Genomic DNA, 22,228 nt, shown 5'->3' on the forward strand with positions numbered 1-22,228 from the left:
GGGGCTGTGTAGGAGGGGGGCTGGCAGCGAGCTGTTACTTACCTTTCCTGCAGCTACCTCCTCCTCCACGCCGGTCCGGTCAGCTCCCCTGTCAGCTCCCAGTGTAAGTCTCGCGGCCGCGCGGAGCGTTGCCACGGTAACCCGTGGCAACGCTCTGACCCCGCGGCTCTCGCAAGACTTACACTGGGAGCTGACAGGGGAGCTGACCGGACCGGTGCGGAGGAGGAGGGAGCTGACAGGAGCTGCAGGAAAGGTAAGTAACAGCTCGCTGCCAGCCCCCAACAGCCCCTTGTCTGTATTATGGCAATGTAAGTTGCCATAATACAGACATTGACTCGAGTATAAGTCGAGTTGGGGTTTTCAGCACAAAAAATGTGCCGAAAAACTCGACTTATACTCGAGTATATCCGGTATTTGACTTTGGCTTTGTTTTGACTTCCCTGATATCTGGTATGCTTGACTTTTGGCTTTCCCTCATCTTTGTGTCTGATTCTGTGTTCCTGACCTCGGCAAGTATTTTGACTATTCTTGGATACGTTAAGTCCGGCCATTCTAAGGTCTGGTTATACGTTATCCTTAGTCCTAGGTGTGACACAGTTCAGCGTGCTGGATCAACCTGTAATCTTGACAATAACATATGAGATATAATATCTCAGGCTGTATACACAGTATATTAAGGGATATATAATATATGAGATACAATATCTCAGGCTGTATATACAGTGTATATTAAGGGATATTTATAATATATGAGATATAATTTCTAAGGCTGTATACACAGTGTATATTAAGAGATATATAATATATGAGATATAATTTCTAAGGCTGTATACACAGTGTATATGGGATATATAATATATGAGATATAATATATTAGGCTGTATACACAGTGTATATGGGATATATAGTATATGAGATATAATATCTCAGTATCTCAGGCTGTATACACAGTTTATATTAAGGGATATATAGTATATGAAATATAATATCTCAGGCTGTATATACAATGTATAGTAAGGGATATATAATATGAGATATAATATATTAGGCTGTATATACAGTGTATATTAAGGGATATATAATATATGAGATATAATATCTCAGGCTGTATACACAGTGTATATTATGGGATATATAATATCTCAGGATGTATACACAGTGTATATTATGGGATATATAATATGAGATATAATATCTCAGGCTGTATACACAGTGTATATTAAGGGATATATAATATATGAGATATAATATCTCAGGCTGTATACACAGTGTATATTATGGGATATATAATATGAGATATAATATCTCAGGCTGTATACACAGTGTATATTATGGGATATATAATATTTTAGATTTAATATCTGGGCTGCTCTCCATCCTACCACAAGAGTGTGCCTGTGATGTGTCAGTAAGAGAAGGCTCTCTCTGTGTTTTTCTCTATAAACCAGAATTAGCCGGAATGGCAGTGACAGAGTAGAGCTTGGTCGCCGGGTGCTCACTCTCCTAGCCCAAGGAGCCGGGGATGAGGCAGGGCAAGGATGGCCTGAGACTTCTTCCCGGGCTCTCCCCTCCCTTTCTAGCCATGGACCCGGCCGGGAGGATGGATAAAGCGGGTCCTTCATGCAGAGGTGCTGAGAGTCCAGGGGACTGTGGGTCTGGAGGTCGGCTTGGGACCCTGTCTGCCCTGATGTGTCACCTGTCTGTCTGAACTTCAGGTGCGACCTGCTGCCAGGGGGGCTCAGTGGGAGTGATAGTCTGCAGGAGGGGCTCAGTGGGACTGATAGCTTGCAGGGGGACAGTTTGCCGGTGGGCTTAGTGGGAGCGATAGTCTGCAGGGGGACTCGGTGGAAGTGATACTCTGCAGGGGTGCTCAGTGGGAGTGACAGTCTGCAGGGGTGGCTCACTAGGAGTGGTAGTCTGCAGGGGTGGCTCAATGGGAGTGGTAGTCTGGAGAGAGGGGGCTCAGTGAGAGTGATAATCGTTAGGGGACAGTCTGCCCAGGGAGTCTGGGGGAGGTGGGGAACTCAGTGGAAGTGATACTCTGCGGCGGGGGGGGGGGGGGGGGTGCTCAGTGGGAGTGACAGTCTGCCGAAGTGACTCAGTGGGAGTGATAGTCTTTAGGGGAACAGTCTGCCCCGGGGGAGCTTAGTGAAGTGATAGTCTGCAGGGGGGCATTATTGGGTATGGTGCCCTGCTATGATTGTCTGTGCCAGCTATTGAGTTTGATACATTGCTGTGTGAGTGTGCATTATTCAGTATGGTGCCATGAATGTGGTAGTCCTGTGAGCTAATAAATATGTTTGTGTAAACAATATACAGTTAATCTGTCACAATTATTTGTTATTGTACACAACAGCATAGCAGTGTAAATAATATATAATGTGTAAATGTTTACTGGTTGAGTAATCAATATGCAGATATTGATTATATATATATATGTGTGTGTGTGTGTGTGTGTGTATATACATTGTAAATACATGTTATTTTGACTATATCCTTGCATTGTATGTATATATGTATCAATAATAAAGAGTGTTTCCTTATTTTTGTATTACTGATATCAGCCAGGGTCAAGCAAAATGTTAATTTCAAAATCGAATTAATTAAATGAAAAAGTCAGTGTGAGAAATGTGCATCTTGAATTTAAACAAGACCCAGCTCTCTTGTTTTTTTGCCAAGATAAAGCAGCTGGTGAGGTTACTTTAGGTCATTATCAGCCTATAGACGTTTGGAGGACAGAATCGTCACAGCCAACTGGTTTTCTGTAGCAAAAATTAAAGCATGTTCCTGTCTTAACTGCTCGAGGGGAGCGCACCTCTTGGCAGAGAACAAATTAATCCGTGTGTTTTCCTCCTCTGTGAACAGCAGAAGGATTTCCTGCCTTTTTGTCTCCCTGGCTGGTACAAAGCCATCCAGAGGATGATGTCGCACACATGCTTGCATTGTGAAAATGGCAATAAACTCTCCGTTTCTTAAGGACAAAGCCTGGGCATGTGGCTGGCAGGTCGCTGTACCCTCCCTTGTCAGCATGATTGGGTAGTGCCCTTGCCCCTGCAAGAACAAGCCTGATCTTCTGCAAATTACAGTTTTAAAAAGCGGCCAAGGGTGAACGGTATATTCTAAAATATATTTTATTAAGGCAACCATACATTTATTCACAAAAGGCATATAAATATATAGCTGTATGATTAACGTGTACGTGGAAAGACAAAAGTATGATTAGAATATTGTGCAAGAAACAGCGTTATTCTTTGTGTTATCTTGTTGCAGCATAAAATATGTGTTGATAGGCATCTCCGGCCTTTGTTAGATGAAGATGTGAGCGATTCGTTATAATGCTCTGGGTACTCTATAACACATAACGTGATCTGGATGCCAGAAGATGATGCAACATAGTTACTGGCAGTGGAGGGATGAGAGGTCGAGATGACAGGCCCTGGGAGTTGGCTTAGATTTGAATCTGAAGGATGATGGTTAGATAAATTTCCCCGAATTAAAAGTAGAATTTCTCTCTCTGGACTTGCTGCATGAAGCCTACTGTACTCCTGTGGTGTCACCATCTTCATGGTCATGCCTCTTCTCCATCTGGGCAACGGTTTTACTGTGCTGTTAACAGATACTATTGCACTTGAAGCTTGTCAGATGGTTCTTGTTCGCTGGAGATTACCAATGTTTCAGATTATTTCTCTTGGAATGGAACTTCTACTGCGAATAGCTTATAGTTGACCTTTGGCACATTAGGGAATCCATACATATTGTCCGGTCACTTCTGTCAGTGGTTTTAATGTTGTGGTTGATCAGTGAATTGCTAACAATATAGTGTTCCTTTATTCACTGCAGCATGAGTGGTGTAATAGTTGATGGACTAGCCCTATGGCTCCCAAAGACTACTACGCCAATGGAACATCAGGTTCTGGAAAGGACCTGGTGTCTAAAACCCTAGGCAAGTTATTTTAAAAGATGTGGAGCGACACCATCTCTTAACCTTCGCTATTCTATCCAACACAGGTTCTTTCCTCTGATATTTTTATGGTGTAGTGACTCATATTGCCATAGCTGCTATCTTCATTCTTTCCTTTTCACCTCCATGTTTGGCAAATGTGATACTATAAAAATAGAATTGAGTGGGATGTGGAAGTGGAGGGTTCACCTTAAAAGCCACCTCTCCTACACCTTGTGCCTCCCCTTCCCTGTAAGCAGTCAAAAAAAAAACCCTCCGGAGCAGGTCAATTCTGTAATAGTAAGATTTATAGTAAAGGAAAACCAGACTAGAAAGTATGGACTATTAACAACAGCTAAGCCAGACTGAATTGTCATCTTGCCAGAGAAAGAGTTTTGCAAAACATGAAATCGGGTAATGTAAGGCCTCTTATTTGGCAACACTGTGGCAGTACGTTTTCACTGCCAATGCAATCTTTCTTGGAAGCGTCAATGTACTCTTCAGTGACACTGGGAAGAACAGACATGCAAAATGTACTGCGGAGCATCTCCATAAAACTTTTAACTTTTGCGACCTTTCCACAAAATTCCCTTTTTTAAGTGGAACTATGAAGGATGATGGTTAGATATGTCCCCTCCAATTAGAAGTTGAATTTCTCTCTCTGGACTTCACGGGTGCAGGAAGCCGTACTCCTGTGGTGCCACCATCTTCATAGGCATGCCTCTTCTACTTCTGGACAGCGGCTTTACTGTGCTGTTGCTAACAGATACTATTGCATTTGAAGCTTGTCAGATAGTGCTTGTTTGCTGGAGACCAATGCTTCAGATCATTTCTCTTGGAATGCCACTTCTACTGCGAAAAGCTTTTAGTTGAGCTTTGGCACCTCAGGGAACCATACATAAGGTCGGGTCACTTCTAAAACAGAAGCCGCCAAGTTCTTTAGATGCAGGTTCTGCAACTAAATGTGACAGAGTTCTGTCTCTTTTTATGACATATTTTCAATCTTTATTCTTCATAAAGTTCTAAGCAGCTGCATCTGTATTTAAGTGCAGATGTTGGACTAACACTTTGGTGCCAGCCTATCCTCTAGATGAGCACTTGATGAAAGTGGATCTGATAGCGAATCGTTTCAATTATTTATCTAGTACCAACATATTCCATAGTGCTGTACAATAGATAAACAAGACAAATTTCTATTTCTAACGTAACACGTATGGCATACAGGAACAGTAGCTGAAGAGATCCCTGCCTAAAAGAACTCACAATCTCTGTGTATGTTCCTGGATAAAGCTCCATCTGGCTCTAATGGTTGCACTGTTTTCATTAGTTGTGAGGTTTTTGGGCAGCGTCAAGGGTCGCTTCACTAACATGGCATAATCTTCAGATCCACAGTATGCCATGAGCTGAATGTATGATATTTATGATGAATGGGTCTCCTCTGTAAGCTGATAGAGGCCATGCCATACTGCTGCCTTATTAGTTATTAGCCCCACCCCCTCTTAAAGCCCTTTAAACAAAGTATAACTTACCTGGAATTCAGTGCCGGACGAAGTTCCTCTTGCTGGATTCCAGCCCTGTCCAAAGTCACAGTCTCCCCCTCCATGGTCCAATCAAATGCATTTGATTGGACAAATTCTCCTGGTTTAAATTCCATGCGCGCTCTCTGAGCCGCTGAGAGGAGGGAGTGGGGGTGTAAAAAAACAAGGGGAGAAAAAAATCCAGAGCTCTACAGGCAGGCAGGGAAGGCATGGAGAGCTCAGTTAAAGGAGGGAGGGGAGATCAAGCTTTCAGTGTATGTTTTGCACAGAATTGATATTAGGCATCATTCCGTGTGGTAGTGAGATAGCGGCAGGGGAGTGAAAGGTCATGTGGTTGCAGGTTCCCTTTAATACTGCCTTTTCTAAGAAAAGGCACTATTCCCATTTATCCCCACGGCCAACCTCTAGTTGCTGTCACTCAGACAGCCACTAGAGATCCTTCCGGGTGTGGTCCTGCAATCTTTGCTGTATCAATGTTGGATACACCTAACATTTCCCATAGAGATGCATTGATTGGCTGGTTAGTGCAGAGAGGCAATTGCAACACATGCACACTAGCCCCTCCAATGCCTCCCTATGGGGAAGAATTGGTTGGCTGAGACCACCTGGAATGATGATCTCAGCCAGGGTGAGGACCAGCGGCCTAGCTCCCCTTTCCATTCCCTAATAGTATGTTTTACTATTCTTTTTTTGCTGTAAAATTATAACAAATGTATAAAAACAATTTGAAAAGAATTGTGGGATATGGGTTAAAGCAGCCTCATAAAGGGGCCACAGCTGCCACATGTATCTTCATCTTTGAACTGGGAGAACAGGGCTTATTTTTGAACAGGGCTTATCTTTGAACAGGGCTTATTTAGCTTGCGGTAGGCTCCTGTCCCTCCTAATAACTATACATGAGTTCCAGGCTCCTACTAATCCTCTCACCCAAATTATGGTGACATAACCAACAGCGGAGGGACATAAAAATTAACTGGCAAAATAGCTGTATTTAAGAATGTGTCTACTCATCTTAGCCCGCTGCTTAGTGAATAAATCACGAGTTATCACCAATAATTATATACTAAGATATACAAGCGAACATAAAACATTTTATTTTTTTATTACAGAAGCATAAAAGTTGGGAAAGTGGCTATAAGTACTGTCATGGCTCCAACCAGCTTATTTCACCTTGTCTTCTTGAAAAGAACGTTAAAATTGTAACCTTAAAATGCGTTCAGCGGACTTTGTCTTCTGCTGACATGCCGTTTATTTTTTTTGTAGTGATGAACTAATAATGTGTTGCTCCCCACACTTCAGCCCTGCACCCTGAGCTAATTACACAATGGATGAACTTCAGCATGATCTGAAATATGAACCCATGTACTCCTTCCAAATATGGGAGGATACTGAACGGATCCTTCAAATAGTCAGCACTTACTGATTGTGTGACTGAGGCAACAAGAGATAAGATGGAATGGCTTGACAGTGAACTATGATTAGGTTAGCATTGGCTATATAATGACATAAGAATATGAATACAGAGAGAAATATGTAACGAATGGGAGAGATTTAGAAGAATAGATAGATGGAGATACAGAGAGACAGACAGACAGTGATGGGGAGGGATGGAGGTTTATGTGTATGTGTGTACATATACCTATTATATATAACAGCGCTGCAGAATCTGTTGGCGCTTTATAAATAATAATAATGATATATAAATAGAGAGAGATTTATAGATATAGATTTTAAAAAAAGGGTAGATAGGGAACGATGACTGAGAAAGACAGGAATAGAGAGGAGACAGAGAGATTGAGATAGCAATATTACTAAAAAGAAAGAAAAAGAGAGGGGGACGATAGATGGAGAGGGGTAGAGATAGCTATAGATCTAAAGAGAGACTGCTAAAAAAAAAGGAGATATTTTTATGTAGCTGGAGAAACATAGACAGATATTGAGATAGCTTCATTCATCGAAAGAGAAACGGATTAAGAGAAAGAACGGAAGTGGAGTGAATGAAATTGACAGGTAGGTGGACAGAGAGAGAATCAGAATGGGAAAAATATAGACAGTCACACAGATGGGGAAAGACAGGTAGCAAAATGTTAACATAGTATCTGTGTGTGTGTGTTTGTGATATATTGGTATGTGTATGAAGGTGCATAGAAGATGTGTTTCTGCATACGTTGCTCATTATATTTCACGTTGTATCCACTATAAGAGGCTTCTGACCGTGGCTGCGATTAAATGTTGTTTCATAAACTTTTCAAATTATTTAATATTTTTGAATAAACTTTAAAAATTATTTAACATTATGAGAAATATTTAACATTTTGTAATATTTTTATATTTTTGGCATGTTGATATATTCTTTATATATGATTTTTTTTGTATTGATTTTTAATTTAAAAAAATTCAAAAATGTATCCAAAAAATTTAAATCATTTGAAAAGCTTATCCAACAGTATTGATATTTAATACCCATATTTGCAAAAATCCAGTTTAATTTAGCAGAACACTCCAAGAACCATAAACACTACAGTTATCAAGCATTAAGCTATGGGTTAAATCCATCCAGCACCTTAAATCTTAATACATAATGAAAAGTTATCTGTACTTCACAAAATGGAATTGTTAGTGGAGTTTACTGTATTTTTCATGGCAGTCCTAATAACAGGAATTTGGATGTCACTTTCTGTAGACTTGCAAATTCATTTTACAGACGCATGATAAGAGAACGTGTAATCTCATGTTGCAGTCCTCTATATGATTTGAATCTTTTGCTGGATGGTAACAGAGAGTCCATAATACATACAATATGGAATTTGCTGTTAGCTATATTTAAAAACAGTTGCTTTGTACGTTTGTCCTTTTAACCGTGATGATTACAGACACGCTTTTTAAAATGTACATCTAGGTATTTTTGCTTGAATGCGTACCATTGAAAATCAGAGTTAATTTTTAATACTCGTTAAGGCATTGCTAGTTCAGTGTGAATATGCCTATATAATTATTGGCGTTAACTTTGTACCCAGTGAGGATTCAATGCAACAGTAGTTCTTGAGAAAGGTATGTTTGGGATTTTTATGGTTATGCCATCCGCAATAGAAAATTGTCAGGTAAAACGACAGCTCTTGCAATTCTAACCTGGCTACCTTGGCTGTTGGGAAATATTTGCAATATAGTGACTGAGATGATGCTGTAGTTGGATCTTTGAATTGCTTATTATTTAAAAGCTATTTCTAAGTTCAGCTGACCAGGGCCGGATTAAGAGCCCAGTGGGCCTGGTGCTGATAATTATGATGGGCCTAATTACAAAATCTTATTGACCAAAAACACTAAAACAGTCCTACCTCCTAAGCGTCATGTATCTGATGGAGAAGATGCTGTAGGGAAACTCATAGGATGCAACTATGAGAAAACACATACCCTTTGCTAATCTCATGCTTTCATCTTTCAAGTAAACCCATACCCCCTAACAGCAGTGTCCAGTAAAGCAGGAAGTCTATGGATGCGGTAAAATGGTGGGCTACTGACACAAATCACCTAACCAGAATGGCTGAAAGGGCGAACATACACAAAAAGGGGGAATGTCTGTGTCCCTATGTCTCCCAGTCCCTTAGTGTTTGTGTCCTCATGTCTCCCAGTGTCCCTATGTCACTAGGGGACATTGAGAGACATTGGGACACTGGGAGACATGGGGACACAGATACTAGGGAACACTGGGAGACCTGGGAAATCTGAGACTCTTGGGGACACTGGGTGACAGACACGAGGGGACACGGGGAGACATGGGGCACTGAGCCACTGTGATATATAGGGGACACTGGAGACTTGATAAAAACCTGGGTACAGGTCAAAATGTTGCGGTGTCCAATAAACCTGCTTAAAGCTATCACAGTGAGTGCCTGAGATTTTTTTCTTTTATACTAGGGGAAACAGACACTACGGGCACAGAGACACTACGGGCACAGAGACACTATGGGCACAGAGACACTACGGGCACAGAGACACTACGGGCACATAGAGACATGGGGCACTGAGACACTGACATAGGGGACACTGATACATAGGGGACATTGGAGACTTGATAAAGACCTGGGTACAGGTCGAAACGTTGCGGTGTCCAATAAACCTGCCTAAATCTATCACAGTGAGTGCCTGAGATTTTTTCTTTTATACTAGGGGACACTGAGACACTAGGAGACATGGGGACACAGAGACATTGGGAGATTAGGGGACTTTGGGAGTCTAGGGAACACTGAGACACACTTAGAGACATGGGGACACTGGGAGACATGGGGCCACTGAGCCACTAGGGACAGTGGCTGGGAGACATGGGGACACAGACTAGGGGCCACTGGGAGACATGGGGTCACTGTGTCCCTAGTGTCTCAGGGTCATGGGCGTCCGAATGGGGGGGGTAAAGGGGGGTACTTGCCCCCCCCCCCCCGGATTTTTCAGCTTGTGCTGCTATTTTTCATTTTAGTGTGAGAATACATTGCAATACCAGCACTGGCCAGTAGGTGGCGCTGTGAATTGAGAAAGGCAAAAAGCTACAGCTAATCCCTGCCTCTCTCTCATGACTGAAACCGCAGGGGAGCAGCACAAAGGCAGCCTACAGAGCAGGTAAGTGAGGGATGGGGGGGTGGGGGAGACCGCATAGAGGAAGGTAAAGTAGAAGGAGCAGAAAGGTTCTGCAAGGGGCAGGAGGGGTCAGCAAGGAATAGAAAGGGGCAGCAAGAAGCAATAAGGGGTCGAAAGGTTTTCATGGAGCAGGAGGGTAAAGTAGAAGGAGCAGCAAGGAGCAGGAGGGGTCAGCAAGGAGCAGGAGGGGTCAGCAAGGAGTAGAAAGGGTCTGCAAGAGGCAGGAGGGGTCAGCAAGGAATAGGAAGGGGATGCAGGAAGGGGTAGGGACAGTCTGCAAGGAGCAGGAGGGGTCACCAAGGAGTAGGAAGAGGCAGCAAGGAGTAGGAAGAGGCAGCAAGGAGTAGGAAGAGGCAGTATGGAGCAGGAAGGGGCAGCAAGGAGTAGGAAGGGGCAGCAAGGAGTAGGAAGAGGCAGCAAGGAGTAGGAAGAGGGAACAGGAAACAATATCAGTGTTAATGTGTTCACTTTTATTTACTGAGTGTCAGGAAACACAGAGGGCCGCTGGGCAGGGGTGCCGCTGATTGGCTAAAACATTGTTGGCTAAAACATTTTTATGAATCGGGAACTAGCGATTGGCTTAGAGTGTCAGCTGACCACTCTAGCCAATCAGCGGCACCCATGCCCAACGTCAATCTGCACTTCCTGACACTCTGTTTCAGAAGTCGAATACCACTGAGCGACCTGGAGATCTGGAGCTGAAGGAAGCCTTTGGGGGTAAACCATTTGAGAGCAGTTTCACCCCTTCAAAGAAAGAGCACGCAGGGGCCTCTTTGCATCACAGCATTTTCATTTAGATAAAGTTGTTATGGTGACCAGAATGTTCCTTAATTTGATGAAAGGAACACTATAGTGTCAGGAATACAAACATATATTCCTGACACCATAGTTGTGAAAACGCTATTCATCCTTGCTTTATGTGAAAATGACTATGCTCCTTCCCTTTCATGACACTGTCAAAAAGGGGCCAAGCATGGATGTCATTACAATTATGCCCCCCCCCCCCCCCACGGAAAAATTCCTGCGGACGTCCATGCTCAGGGTCCCCATGTTCCCCAGTGTCCCAATGTATCAGCGTCCCCATGTCTCGGAGCTGCTGTCTGGACACTCTGTGCAGAGCTGCTCCCCCGCGGATCAGTGAGTAGAGAGAGGCAGGGAGGGAGATGCCGTAACTTCTTATCACTGCCTCTCTCCACACAAACAGCGACCCCTACTGGCCGGCGCTGGTATTGCAGAATAATCTATGTTTATACTGAGACAGACATTTGTGTTGCCGGTATTACTGCAATACCGGCACCAGCTAGGCAGCCTCAAATACCTGAGAAATACTTCTGAGAAATACCTGGAAACCCTAAGAAATACATGAGAAATATCTGGCAACCCTAAGAGTAGTGTGTAAAAAAAAAAAAAAAATGTAAAAAAAAAAAATTTTTTTTTTTTTTTTTTAAACCAATGGGCCTATTCCATGGGCCTGGGCCTGGAGCTGCAGCTCCATCAGCCCCTATGTTAATCCGGCCCTGCAGCTGACACACATGGCTCTCCTGAGACCGAAGAAGCAACTCAGTAAGGATCAAACGCCAGGGCATCTCAGCAAGTTCAGCTGGTGACATAATTGTTTTTTTTATTTTATTTTTTTATTTATAGCCTGAGTAAATTTGCACAATCTGTATTCTTGGGCAATTGCCCCTTTATGGTATTGGCTCTCGTGTTCTTAGAGTTCCAGGTCAGTGTTTGAATAAGCCTTTGCAGAGTTTGCTTGAGGTTTTTGTACCTTGTCAATTGTTTTGTCGTTATAATTTCTGGTCTGATGTCGTGCCAATACTGATTCTTGAGATATTATATTTCCATATATTTCAGCTTGCTTGTCAAATGTATTCCCTATGAGTATAGGCGGTGTAAGATTACAGACAGCTCGTGTCTGAGAGATTCAGATCTGAAATGCTAGAAAAAATTGCATATGCTTGATAGTTTCAGGCATACCCAAGGTATTTAAATGCTGATTATGAGGGTCTCTTTATATGACCCCAAGCCAAATTACAATCTGTTTGATTTGTCTAGGTTTAATATGTCTGCAATGTTGCATCTCATCTGCTCTTATGGGTATGAAATCCCTGCTGAGTGTCACAGTGTCCAGTCTGGATATGTCCTCTGTAATGTCATAATATAGTCTATAGAAGTTTTTCTAGAGTTCCAGGTCAGTGTTTGAATCAGCCTTTGCAGAGTTTGCTTGAGGTTTTTGTACCTTGTCAATTGTTTTGTCGTTATAATTTCTGGTCTGATGTCGTGCCAATACTGATTCTTGAGATATTTTCAAGCACTAACATAATAAAGTAAATGACTTGCTTTGAATGATCCCGTTGTGCCATAATGCAGGCACATTGAACATGGGTTTGATATTCGTTATATACCTTTCCTGGTGAAATTACTTGACATAATTATATCCTATAATGAAACCTATACTTTAATATTGCTTTAATGTTTGCGATTTTTCTGTACAAGGCACAGTAGTAATTCAGATGTAGAGATTTATTGTCAGATAGGACACAAAAACGTGCACTGTTTCAGCCTTAATCATTTTAAGTCCTTTCTAAACAGTTTGAATTGCTAATGCTGTGTAGCCTTGTACAGAGAGTATACACGTTGGGGAGTGCGGGTTCCCCTGCAGTGCTCCGGTGACTGCTCTTTATCCGGTGCTTTGACTCTGCTTTGTATGCAACATTTCCAGTTTGTTAGATTTCCTCTCTAAATTGAACTAGTTTTCAGTGAGGTCCAAGATCTATGATGAGAATATATAAAAATGACAAAGTTCAATCTGGTCCTCGGCCAAGTATGAAAAAGGCTCATTAGCTCATATGGCATTTGGGAGTATTGCAAACACATTTCAGCTTGCTTGTCAAATGTATTCCCTATGAGTATAGGCTGCGTAAGATTACAGACAGCTCGTGTCTGAGAGATTTAGATCTGAAATGCTAGAAAAAATCGCATACGCTTGATAGTTTCAGGCATACCCAAGGTATTTAAATGCTGATTATGAGGGTCTCTTTATATGACCCCAAGCCAAATTACAATCTGTTTGATTTGTCTAGGTTTAATATGTCTGCAATGTTGCATCTCGTCTGCTCTTATGGGTATGAAATCCCTGCTGAGTGTCACAGTATCCAGTCTGGATATGTCCTCTGTAATGTCATAATATAGTCTATCAAGGTTTTACTGGTTTGGTACCATTCCATGTGACAAGTGTGAAAACGAGACTGCAAGCATGATTACTACTACAGCTTATTGTATTATCACGTTTTTTGTGTTATTAGTATTAGAGTTTTTGTATTATTACAGCTTATCGTATTATTGAAGTTTTTATTTTTTTAATTTTTTTATTACAGCTTATCGTAGTGGCTATGGTGCTGAGACCCTATTGAATTGATGTGGTCTCTAAGTGTCAAACTGTTTTCAGGTGGTTTGACAAAAACTGGAGAATCCCCAGCACCCAAAAGCCAAAAGTTGCTGTCCATCTCCTGGAGACATCACAAAGAGGACTTTCACTTTATAAATCTCTGTTTTAATATTGTTACAGTGAATGGTCACAATGTGCAATGATAGGCTATGTTGCCTTAGGTGCCAAGGTTTACCAAAGTACTGTTACGATTCTCATGGAGCTAGACTATAACTTTTGGACTATAGGTTCGGGTTCTGTTTTTGCCCACCCTCCTTTGTTATTAAAAAATATAAATTAACTAACAATTACTCACCTTGTTTCCAGAGCTGGGAGCAGCCATACACTCAACCTTTGAAGACATCAGCATGCCTGCTGACGTCTTCCGCAAACTCAAAGAAGCAATGGATTGGAGATACGCATGCGCGGCAAAGTGCCTCACTCCACCAATTAAATGCTGCTATCACGATTTGATAGGCTGCCAGGACCGAGTTTGACACAGTCTGGAGGAGGAAGCATTTTTAGTGACTGACAGTATGACAGCCACTAGAGGTGTGTTTAACCCTGCAAAAACTGCAATGTTTTAGATTGCAGGGTTAAAATAGCAGGACCACTGCAGCTAGACCATCTTATTGAGATTAAATTGTCAGTGTGATGCTTGTGGTTCTTTGAGGATGCTAACAGACCTGACATTTATGTGCTGTAGCTGAACCATGCTGGTCTGCACCTATATTAATGGCACATCATGAAACAATGCATCTGGACGATTGCTGTCACTTACTGCTGAAACACCCTTTAGGCTCAATTACAAGTACTAGCCGTGGCATGAAATTGCTTTCTGACCAGATGCGATCTTTGCCCATGTCTTTGATTCACCCTAAATTGCGCCATACTACCAACGATCAAATTACATTCTATCCACAATTTACAATGCTTTGGATTTTATTACAGCTAAAAATGTAATTCAATTCTACTGCCAAGGCCAAGTTCTCCATTCATCTCGATCCTTCTCTGCAGATGTCTCTTCCTCTCACTGTTGGGGGAGTGTTGTAGGGGGAGGACATGGACAGCATGAGGACGACAACACTGTACTGCAATTGGGTGACTGCATGCTCCAAGTGCTGATGTCCAGTATGCACAGAATTGATATTAGCCACACAGAACTTGTTCCAGACTGGCTAATGATGCCCTAATGATGCTGCTGGAGGTGGAGTTACAACTCTGGCAGAAAAGGGGTTAAGCTGACTAAAGTGGTTAAGGTGTTTGTAGTTACCCTTTGGGCATATGCATTAAGCATACCCCCCAACAACCCTGAATCTGGCGTGAAAGTCCATGTAAGAAAGACCAGGACGGGGCAGTGGAGGACATGTTAGGCAGTCCGCATCACTGTTTTGTGCATGCAAGCATCTATAATGTGTTTATTAAGGGATAACTCATGCATAACTCAAAAACATCGGATCTGTCCTCACAAATCCGGGACACTTGGAAGGAATTGTTCAAGAAATCTTGGGATTGATGCACTGATGTCTTGAGTGGGAAATTAATAATGGTTGTATGTGGCAGATTAGATAGGTCAGTTGACATTTATCTCCCTTTAAAATTTATATTTTGTAATATACTTTTGCACTACAGTGCAAATGTATAAGTCAGGAGAAAAAGGTAATGTGAAACCTCTTTAATAACTCATCCAAGGATGTCATGATCACAGTTGTTTACAAACATAATCTCTCTCGAAATGCTGTTGGATAATTATTAACTCGCATGTGAAGACATATTTAGGTGAGAGGTCATTTACTAATCAGCAAGCTGACAAATTACAAATTTAGGCTAAAATTGCCAAATTGCACATATTTTCCACCATCTTTTTGTTTTTGACTAATTTGGCCTTTTTTTGGCCTCCATTTGCCATTATGTGAGCTAACCTCCATATGCTTTTGTGAGTTAGATTACTTATTCAAATGTTATACCATGATGGGGGATAGTTTGAATTTGGGACAATAAGTAAACAAAATAAAAAAATGGGGAATAAATGGCTGTCTCAGTATTTTCTCAAGAACTTACAGAGTATACTGCAGTCAGTCAGATTTCATCATTTATTAACACTTTTCCTTTTACATAAGGCCCTACAACTTTAATATAAAAATATAAAGTAAAACATCCTAATGAGCTTTACAATTTAAACTGGATAACCCTTCACCCAAATGTGTGCGTGTGAATCACACAAAACCCAGTAAAATAAAGTGATGCTAAAAACCCAACTAGAGGTCATTTAGAGAGACCTGCTTCGTCAGGGAACACTGCTATGACGAAAGACGCCACATTTACAAATCATGGAGTCATATTCCGACTCCTGACTTCAGTAGACGGACCGCGAGGATGTCAATACATGCCTCTCAGCATCCCCACTGGACCCCCAAAGACAAGTAGGAAGGCTGGGTGAAACAATAGTATTATAATAATATTAATAATTAGTGAATATGTGTTTCTGTGAGTGTGTGTATGAGTGTATCTGTTAGTTTGTGTGTGCCTGTCTGTGAGTATATGTGTGTGTATATGAGTGTCTTAGTGTGTCTCTGAGTGTGTGTGTATGAGTGTGTCTGTCAGTGTCTGTCAAATCAGCGAGAGTCTGTTTGTCATTGAGTCTGTGTTTGACTATCAGTGTGTGTCTATCAATGTGCATGTGTGTGTCTGTCAATGAATGTGTGTGTGACTGTCAGTGCGTATCTGCCAGTCTATGTCTGTTGGGGAATGTGTGTGTGTGTGTCAAATCAGCGAGTCTGTGTCTGTCAGTGACGTTTGTCTTTGAGTGTGTGTGTGTGTATCTGCCAGTGTGTGTCTGTCAGTGAATGTGTGTATGCCTGTCAGAGTGTGTGCTTAAAAGGACACTGTAGACAGCCAGACCACTTCAGCTCACTGAAGTGGTCTGGGTGCAGTGTCCCACTCCTCTTTAACCCTGCAAGTTTAATTATTGCAGTTTCTCAGAAACTGCAAAATTACCTTGAGGGGTTAACTCCTTCCGGGTGGTTAGGTGACCAAAAGATGCCTAACTGGTGCTGGACGTCCTCACTCTGTATATGAGGACATCCAGCATCTGCTAAATACCCATAGGAAAGAATTGATACAATGCTTTCCTATGGGAATGCATAATGCAAGGACGGAGTAGAAGCCTGACCCAGCGCTGAGGGACATCGGCGCTGGATTCAGTTAAATGACTGAAGGAGTTTTAACCTTCAGTGCCGAGTAAGGGGGGAGAGCAAGAGGGAGGGGGCACTATAGGGAACTATAGTGCCAGGAAAACTTTCCTGGCACTATAGTATCGCTTTAACAGGAGTAGGAAACGGTGGAGTCTAAAGAGGAAGGGGTGGGTTCTTAATCAGGAAGAGGTGCGGTCTTGACTGGTAGGGGTGAGGCAAAATTAGATTAGAGGGGTGCCCAGGTTTAGTCATCCCTAGGGCAGCATCAAACCAAAAAACACCACTGATTGGAGCTGACTTTTCTTGTGCGTTTTGGTCAGTAATGGTCTACATCTTGGAGTTTTGTCATGGAAACCTTCTGCGTTTAGTACACGCCTTACTGAGCTCACTGAATTCTCAGTGCCTATGGCCAAGTCTTGCTGCAGGTGTTTTGCAGTCACTTGAGGATTTTTCACAACCTAGCTTACGTTTACTGCCCTGTCCAGGTAGTGTAACCACTGTTCCTTCAACTTTGAACTTGCAAACTAAGCTTCCATCTGTGTCACTAAGAACATTCAGTGCCTTCGCTATCTTTTTGTATCAGGTTCCTTGTTTGTGAAGGGCAGTGATCTCTTCTTTTAACTGTGTGGACCATCGAACATGCAGTCAAACGTGACACTCAACAAACCCCTTACCAGCTCAGGTATTTCAAGTGTCCCAGCTCACGCACACCTGGTGCAACTAATGAAGCCCTTGATTAGCTGCATCAGGTGTGCTTGAGACAACACATATTGTGTATATTTGTGCTGTTGTGAGGGATTCTATTCAGGGGGTTGAATAATTTTGAGACTGGAGAAGACATTTTTAAGTTGCATTTTCATTTGAATTTGGGGAAACCCATTGTAGCATTCATGGTGTTGAGCTATTTCAATTGCTTTTGTTTGATGTGTTCATTGCAAACAGCTGAAAGTCTGTAAGTTTTGACAATAAACCTGATTTTCAATGGGGGTTGAATAATTTTGATTGCAACTGTAGAAAGAAATGTAGAAAGACAGACAGACACACAGATAAATAGATATAGATATATAGAAGTAGGACATAATGTCCTTATATCGAAATTCATCAGTGTTTGCCAGTTTTATAAATGATGGCCGTCATCCATATTGCAGAAGAACATATTATCTCCAGACTTTGAATGCACGTATCTGGAGCTGACTATAATGTGTTCTGTAAGAATTCTCGTAGTGATTCAGAATATAATTATTTCAGGCTGTTTTACCGCAAAACAGTTTAGAAAAAAATGCTGAAATCAAAATCAAAATATCTATTGGTTTAACAACATTTTCCCACCAGAAATCAGTGGAGCTAGCTTTAAGAATTGCATGTTATCTCCGTCACTGTCATCCTCCTGCAAGTTTGAGCCATCAGGCCATCTTTTCTGAACTCTCCAATTACAAAAGTGCTTGACCTCCCCAGGGGCAAAAAAACATTAATATCTCTCTGGTCTTTTTTTATTTTTAATTTATAAAACATCAATATTTTGGATGGCATTAGTAGTGTGAAGATGAAGTGTTTTTACTTCTCAGATAAAATACCACGATTTAAATCATCCTATTTGCCATTATTGGTGGATTATGGACCAGGGTTGGTTTCTACTTGTCTTGCTAGCAAAAAAAAAAAGAAAAAGAAATATTGGTTTTATAGGCTGTGTTTGTTGAGCACATTGTATGTGAGCCTTTGTTGATTTGGTGCCCAGGCTGTGGATGTGTTTTGGGGAGCTGAAAGGAATGCATATTAGGAGAAGAATGGATGATACATGAGGAAAGAGGGCAGTCGGTTTAGTTATAATCAACTGGAGGCTGACAAACTCATTAGCAGTTCGAAGCTTCCTGAAATTGCAATACAAGACCGATAAAAGAACAGATTAAAAGCAGGCAGTGATATAAACAGCTTAGGAACTGACTGATAGCAGCCATATGCTATAAACAGTTTAGGAACAGATCAATAAAAGACAATAGGCCTGATATTGATTAGTTCCTTATAGGCATGCTTGTAGTAAGTTTAAGTAGGAGGTTGTTAAAGTTGTGGGTGCTAAGAAAGTCAAAACTTGCTCTAAATCCTTTATGTTGTTGCACTTGCAGCTGACTCTTTTACTTCTCCCTGTCTGCCTGTAGTATACTCGGTTTAATAGTACTTAGTTGACAGGTGGCATTGTTATGGGGTACACAGCTAGAGATAATATCTGGTACTTAGTTTAACAAACTCACCCTGCATTTAAAGGAAATATGTTTCCAGGTTTGGACTAGCAGCTGAATCATATTTCAGGCCTGGGTTGAGATAATGGCCTTGGAGTTATCAGGCAATATATATATATATATATATATATGTATTATAAAATATAAAATAGCAGGTATTCAATCTGGTGGACCAGCAAAGAATGTGAACATGTTTTTTGCTTTGTATTTGTGACAGTCAGGAGACAGAATGCCATAGCTGCCAGTATGAGTGGTATGAAGCCAGTGTTGGTCAGGACAGGACCAGTGTGGACGTAAGCCAGCGATGCTGGCACCATGCATGTTAGAATGGCAGGCAGCTTACCAAGCAATCATTGGGGCTTGCCCACGGACACTCCTAACGTTTTCTATTTTGGGCAGAAATGCTCTGGAAAGCGCAGCAGTGGAGTAATTCACAAACGGAGGACACTCACACTTAGGAATCCAGGTGCTTATCAGGGCCAGGGTTGGCAAAACCCAGTTTAGTAGATAAAACAAATAAGGTCCAGGCAACAAAAAGTGCAACGTTTCCACCTACACAGAGGCCTTAATCAAGGTTGATAAAGGCCTCTGTGTAGGCTGAAACGTTGCATTTTTTTGTTCCAATAAACTTGCCTTCCTGCAGCAATCCTGAGTGCCTGGACCTAATTTATTTTAAGTGCAGCAGTGAAAGCATTTAGACACAGCTGGGCTATACTTGGTGATTTTCCATGATGTCCCCAGAAGTGGGACTATCCCACTGGAACAGCACAATTGGTTTGTATTTAATGCAAGATGTACTTATGTTGCGTTTTGTCCAGTGAAATGTTGGGTGTATCACAGAGTAAGCAAACTGTACAAAAATGGAGAATAGGGAGTCAGAATCACTAAGGATGGAGGAACAACAAAATAACACTACAAAGTATCAAATTTGTTTGTTTGGTTTCTTTTTATTTATTTTTTTTGCTGTGCATATAAAAGACAAATTAGCTTGCGAAGCCGCATCAGCTTTCACAGATAGTGATTGCATGTCGGTACAGAATTTGCACATATTGCTATTGTAAAATATAATGGTGCGTGGCATTTCTAGGCTAAAGCACAATTTTATAGTATAGTAGAGATGACAGGAGAAGAACATGGCTAGTCACATCTATCTAGCTAATACACAGTATACAGGCTATGTGTTAACAAAGAAAAGTCAGTTTTATAGCCAGGAGACATGCTAGGCTAAGTAATATATGGATATATTTGCTGAACTACACACAGGGACGGACTGACAGTGGTCAGGGCCCCTGGGCAAAATTAGGACCTGGGCCCCCTGTAGACCAATATAAATGTTGGTGTAGATGTACCGTGTATTTGATTGAATGTGCATGTAAAGTGAATGAATGTTTCTGTGTGCATATTCATTGTGAGCTCTGGTGTAAGTCTTCAGAGTATAGTTAAATACATGTTGTTTTTTTTTTTGTTGTTTTTTAAATAGGGTAGTAATTTTTATGTGTTTACGTAGCAAGGGGGTATAGGGGATCAAGAGGGTGCGTAGGTGGGAGGGTCTGTAAAGGGTGCACTGGGGTAGGGGCTGTAGTGGGTGCAGAGCGGTAGGTGCTGTAGTGGATGTTAGGGAGGGGCTGTAGAGGGGGCAAGGGTTTAATAATGACTTTAAGGGGTAAGGGGGTATGGGCTGCAGAGGGTAGTGGCTGTAGTGGGTGCTGAGGGTATAGGGGAATGTAGTATAGGAATGGGGAAAATAGGGGCTTTACAGGGAGCAAGGAGGTATTGGCTGTAATATGTGCAGGTTGGTAGGGGCTGTAGTGGGTGCAAGGGGTATAGGGATTAAGAGGGTGCCTGGAGTTAGGGGCAGTAGTGGGTATAGGGGTCTGTAGTGGGAGCATGTGATAATAGGGGCTGTAGAGGAGGAAAGGGGGGTATTGGTTGTAGTATGTGCAGGGTGGTAGGGGTAACAGGTACAGGGGGTATAGGGATCTAGATGGTGCTTGGGGGTAGAGACTGTAGTGGGGTAAGGGCTGTAATGGATGAATGGGATGTAATAAGTACAGGGGCTGTAGTGGGTGCAGGGGGTATAAAGCATCTATAGGGTGTCTGAGGGTAGGAGTTGTAGTGGGTGCAGGGGGCTGTAGTGGGGGTATGGAATAATAGGGGCTGTAGAAGAGGCAAGTGGGGTAATGGCTGTAGTGGGTGCAAGGGGTATGGGGACCTAGAGGGTGCCTAGGAGTAGGGACTGTAATGGGGTAAAAGGTGCTTAGTGGGGGCATGGGATATTAGGGGCTGTAGAGGGGGCAAGGAGGGTATTGGCTGTTGTATGTGCAGGGTGGAAGGGGCTGTATTGGGTACAGGGGGTATGGGGATCTAGAGGGTGTCTGGGGGTATGGGATGTAGTGGGTGCAGGGGTTGTGGTGGGTACAAGGGGTAGGGGCTGTGGTGGATGCAGGGTGTAGGTGTTGTAGTGGGGGCAAGGGGGTATAGGGGGCTGCAGTGGGTGATAAGCAGTAGTTGTGGGTGCCTTGGGGTAATAGGAGTTGTAGTGGTTACCTGGGGGTAATAGGAGTTGTAGTGGGGCTGTAGTGGTTACCTGGGGGTAATAGGAGTTGTAGATGGATCAGGGGTATATGGGATGTAGAGGGGTAGTGAGGCTGTGGTTGATGAGTGGGAGAAGTATAGGAGCTGTTAAGGGGCAGTAGTGGGGGGATAAATGCTAAAAACATTATTAATTAAGAAAAAAAAAACAGATTTAAAAAGGATATATATTCCCCCCCTCCCTGAGTCTTACCTTTGGCCAGGGAGGGAGGAATCTTTATCCTGGGTGGGGGGGATGCTTCATGTGCCTCATGCTGCCTGTAACACTGATCAGGGCAGCTCCGCATGGCATGATCTAACTTCCTGCAGAACCAGCCACTCGGAGCTGCCCTGAGCAGTGTTACTGACAGCCTACAAGCTCAGTGTGGCTGTGCTCCTCTTCTGGCAGAGGCTCTGCTCCTGGAGCCTCTGCCGAATTCACACTGAGACAGGCACACTGAGGGGCAGCCTAGTGGGGTCTTTGGAAGGCCCCTTAGCTGTCTCTCAGTGTGCCCTGCACGGGAAGATTATATTTTAGCAGCAGGGGCCCGCGGAAGGCTGTGCGGCCCCTTGCTGAGTGCAGGCTGGCTGGGGAGATTGTTTAACTCCCCAGCTCAGCCATTACTGCACTGCACCGGGCGGGCCCCCCAGAGCCTCGGGCCCTCGGTCCATGACCGATTTGCCCGAGTGCT

The 22,228-nt window shown here is 42.6% G+C and overlaps 1 protein-coding gene across 2 annotated transcripts in view; it reads left to right on the forward strand.

Annotated features, from left to right (window-relative positions):
* Positions 1–1,428: 1,428 nt before the first annotated feature.
* The window catches only part of SLC16A14 (solute carrier family 16 member 14), a 41,836-nt gene continuing 21,036 nt past the window's right edge, over positions 1,429–22,228 (forward strand). For both annotated transcript variants that reach the window (XM_063442283.1, XM_063442284.1), the window contains exon 1: positions 1,429–1,715. The gene's annotated coding sequence lies outside the window, so the exon portion shown is untranslated. The remainder of the gene's footprint in view (positions 1,716–22,228) is intronic.

The sequence above is a fragment of the Pelobates fuscus genome, chromosome 2, assembly GCF_036172605.1.
Source record: "Pelobates fuscus isolate aPelFus1 chromosome 2, aPelFus1.pri, whole genome shotgun sequence".
Classification (NCBI taxonomy): domain Eukaryota; kingdom Metazoa; phylum Chordata; class Amphibia; order Anura; family Pelobatidae; genus Pelobates; species Pelobates fuscus.